The sequence below is a fragment of the Acomys minous genome, assembly GCF_964271855.1.
Source record: "Acomys minous genome assembly, chromosome: 1".
NCBI lineage: Eukaryota > Metazoa > Chordata > Mammalia > Rodentia > Muridae > Acomys > Acomys minous.
In genome coordinates this window covers 109,083,189-109,087,341 of record NC_140483.1, presented here as the reverse complement: position 1 = coordinate 109,087,341, position 4,153 = coordinate 109,083,189, and the positions used below count along the sequence as shown (strand labels likewise).

Below are 4,153 nucleotides of genomic sequence, written 5' to 3'. Positions count from 1 at the left end.
GTCCAGGCTGGCCTACGAACTCGCAGAGATCTGCCTGCCTCTGCCTCCCAAGTGCTGTGATTAAAGGCCCATGCCACCACTGCCCAGTTCCAAGCCCTATTTATTATGTGTTGTCATTGATGAACACAGTTAACCTCTGGGAATCCGGGGTGGGAGTTGGGGGAAGTGAGGGGCTGGGGTGGAGAAAATCAGTAAAGCAGAGCAGGTTAAAGCACAAGATGTTAAATCTATGCATCTGACCAGTCTTTTATTTCCTCGTGGGTTCCTGTCAGGCTCAGGAAGTACTTTCCTACCCAAAGTTCATTTTAAAAAGTATTTGTTTCTATTCACTGTATAAATAGTTTCGTGATTTTTCTTTTTGTGTTACAGGAGACACTTAGATCTTTAAAACACCAGTAGTTTGAAGAGAGCCAGTTATTTCTGAGATGTTTATCTTCTCCCACTAATTTGAAATGCCACTAGGAAAATGTATGAGATGGCTGGATAGATGGCTCAGTGGTTAAGAGCACTGACCGCTCTTCCAGAAATCCTCCAGAATTTAATTCCCAGCAACCACATGGTGCCTCACAACCATCTATAATGTGATCTGATGCCTTCTGGCATGCAGGTGTACGTGCAGGCAGAGCACTGTATACAGAATAAATAAATAAAATCTTTAAGAAAAAAAAAAAGAAGCCGGGCGGGGATAGCGCGTGCCTTTGATCCCAGCACTCGGGAGGCAGAGGCAAGCAGATCACTGTGAGTTCGAGGCCAGCCTGGTCTAAAAAGTGAGTCCAGAACAGTCAGGGCTACACAGAGAAACCCTGTCTCGGGGGGAAAAAAAAAGAAAGAAAGAAAAGAAGAAAAGATATGAGCTCTTTTATGTGTACCAGTCTTGAAATATTATCTGGACTCTGCCCCAGTTCCTAGTTTACAGTATCTTATAGGCTGAGCCCTATTTCACAACAAGTTTCTTTCTTCCTTTCTTCTTTTCTTTCTTATTTTATTTTATTTTATTTTATTTTACTCTGTTTCAAAAAGCTTTATTTTTACTTGGTCCATGACTTGAGTGGGGCTCCAGGGTGGTTACAAAGCTGCCTAGTGGCTTGAGGGTTCATTCAGGTGGCCGTGGCCCTAAGGCTGCCTGGTGCAGAGCTGAGGCTCGAGCCCCTTGGAAGGCAGAAGGCCTCCTAGCCGTGCTTGAGAGTGAACCGCTCAAAGAGAAGATGCCCGTGGCATGCCGGTCTGCGCTGCTGTGGCCCGGCAGCCTAGCGATGTTGGTCAGGTGGTCGCCCATCTTCTTGATGAGCTTCACCTCCTCATCCTGGAAGTGGTTTTCCAAGAACTCCCAGAGGTGAGGTCTGTGCGAGCAGAACCCAGGGAATAGAGGTCCAAGAGGGCCTGGCTCTGGTTCTTCTCCGGGGCCGAGGCAGCTTCCATGGCCTCCTGGGTTCTGCCCCACTCAATTTGAGATGGCTTCTGCGCATCCTGGAAGAGTGCCCCGACAATCCCACACTTCTCCTCGGCCAATTCGAGGAAAAAGTGTCCTACACCCTCCAGAGCCACGTCATCTCCATCAAAGTAGTAGCCCAGAGACAGGTAGGTGTAGGTGGCCCGCAAGTGCAAGTTGACCAGGCGGTCCACGGCAGCTTCCACTTGGGTGGAGTAATTGTAACCGAATCTGGGAGGTCATGGCTGATCCACAATATAGAGCTAACGGCAAAGAGAAGGTGCTCGCCGGTCCTAGGAGCCAAGTACGGCAAAGAGATGGTCTCAGAGGCTGTGACTAGACAAACTGTAAGGCGGCTGGAAGCTAACAAAGAGGGAGGGAGTGCCCGGGTCTGTGCCATCAAACACTCTTAAAGCACGGGACCTTCAAGGCGCTGCTCTTCCTTTATTTCTTTTCTTTCCTTCCTTTTCTGCCTTTTTAAAAATAGGTTTTTCATGACAGGGGTTCTTTGTGCTGTCCTGGAACTCACTTTGTAGAACAGGCTAGCCTCAGACACACAGAGATCCTGTGCCTGTGCCTCCCAAATGCTGGGATTAAAAGCATGTGCCACCACAACCCAGCTCATAAGAAACTTCTTAATTGTTTGTTGTTTTAAGACAGGGTCTCACAATGCAGCCCTGGCTAGCCTGGAACTCACAGAGACCCACCTCTGCCTCTGAGTGCTCAGAGTAAAGCTGTGGGCCACCATGCTCAGCTCACAAGTTATTTTTAACAACTTTATAGACTTTCCAAACTGGCATCCTCCATATAAACTAAAACAAGCAAACAAACAAAGTCTGTTCTTTTGGTTTTTTGGTCCTTTTTATCTCCTGTGTACTGAGTTTAAAGCCATATGCTGCCATGCCCAGCCTAGTAATTAATTATTTAAATGGCTTTTGACTATTTCTTTTATTAAATTTAAAAATCGTTGAAATGTATTTATTTTGGGGAGAGGTGTCACAAGTGCATCATGGTACATGGGTGGAAGTCAGACAACTTGCACAAGTCAGTGTTTTCCTCCTACCGTTGGCTCTGGGAATTGAACTCGGGTCATTTGGCTTGGCAGCAAATGCCTTTAACTACCCATCTCATCAGGCTCTGCACATTTCTCATCAATAATGAAGCAGGAGGATCTGAAGGCCAACCTTGAATACAGCGAGACCCGACTCTAAAAAAACAAAAAACTGCCAGGTGTTCTGGCGCACACCTTTAATCCCAGCACTCCGGAAGCAGAGGCAGGCAGATCACTGTGAGTTCGAGGCCAGCCTGATCTACAAAGCAACTCCAGGACAGCCAAGGACACACAAAGAAACCCTGTCTTGAAAATCCTAAAAAAAAAAAAAAAAGAAAGAAAGAAAGAAAGAAAGAAAGAAAATGGTGGTGCATGCCCATAACCCCAGCGCTTGGGGAGTATACATAGAAAAATTCTGTCTCAAAAGAAGGAAGGAAAGGAAGGAAAGAAAAGCCAAAGCCCAAAACAAAACACTTCTGCTCCTGTCCTCATTAGAGTTTGACAACGTGATACAAGCAGGAGCTATGTAGGAAGAACCTCCGCTGAGAACACGCCTTGGTCAGGTGCTGCAGGCAAGTCTGTGGGGGCATTTTCCTGATTAATGATTCATGTGGGAGAGGCCAGGCCACTGCTTAAATAAACCTTTTCCTCCCCCGGAAGTTGTTTTTGTTCAAGCTGTTTGTCAGAACAATAGAAACCTAACAAAGTTGCCCTCCACCACCACCACCACTAAATAAACAATCACAACAGAGAATTCTTTCTGAAGAAAGGAAGAAAAATTTTTGAGAGATTTCCCCCATAGCTTCACAAATGTTCTTGGGTTTTCCTGTAACTAGGTCTTCCTTTTCTCTATTTGAATTTATACTGACAGTAATTTCTCATCTAAAACACTATGACCAGCCTGTTCAATAAGTGTTTACATAGAATGCCCTCTTGTCTTTAATAATGTAGTTGTTACAGTGCCATCATGGCAGCTCTGACGTACCAAGTGTGTCAAATGGCGAGGCACTATAGACATAGTCTCACTTAGTTCCGAAGGGAACCACATTCCAATGAGATAGCCAGACATACTGCTACACATCTATAATTTCAGCATTGAAGAAGCTGAGGCAGGGGGCTGGAGAAACGGCTCAGTGGTTAAGAGCCCTGGATGCTCTTCCAGAGGACTCAGGTTCAATTCCCAGCACCTGCATGGCAGCTTTAAAACTGTCCATAACTCGAGTTCTAGGGGACTGGATGCCCTCACACAGACATACGTGCAGGCAAAACACCAATGCACATAAAATGAAAAATAAAAAAGCTGAGGTAGGAGGATAGGGAGTTCAGGGCTAGCCTGGCTACACACCGAGACCCTGATTCAACAAGAAGCAAAACCATCATCTAGTGAAACGTGGCTGTTTATAAGTGGACAGATTTACAGAGTTATTTACAGATACATAGCAACAAAGAAAAGCTGTCATGTTACAAGTCAACCTTTGTCGTTGTTATTTTTCCATAGTCCAGGCTGGCTTCAAATTCTCCCAAACTCAGCTACAGCTTCTAGAGTTCTGGAAACACAGGTATATACCATCCCACGTCCCTAAGCTGACTCTGTTGTGTGTGGGGGCCGGGGGGAGGGCTGGATGTCTTTATACTGTTAAAAAAGAAAGCTTCCGCACACATTTCTTGTTTTT

The 4,153-nt window shown here is 45.7% G+C and overlaps 1 pseudogene across 1 annotated transcript; it reads right to left on the bottom strand.

Moving 5' to 3' along the window:
- Positions 1 to 1,169: 1,169 nt before the first annotated feature.
- LOC311596971 (ferritin light chain 1-like) lies at positions 1,170 to 1,672 on the bottom strand (annotated as a pseudogene). The gene has a single exon. The product of its transcript is annotated as a ferritin light chain 1-like (transcript).
- Between the last annotated feature and the right edge of the window lie 2,481 nt (positions 1,673 to 4,153).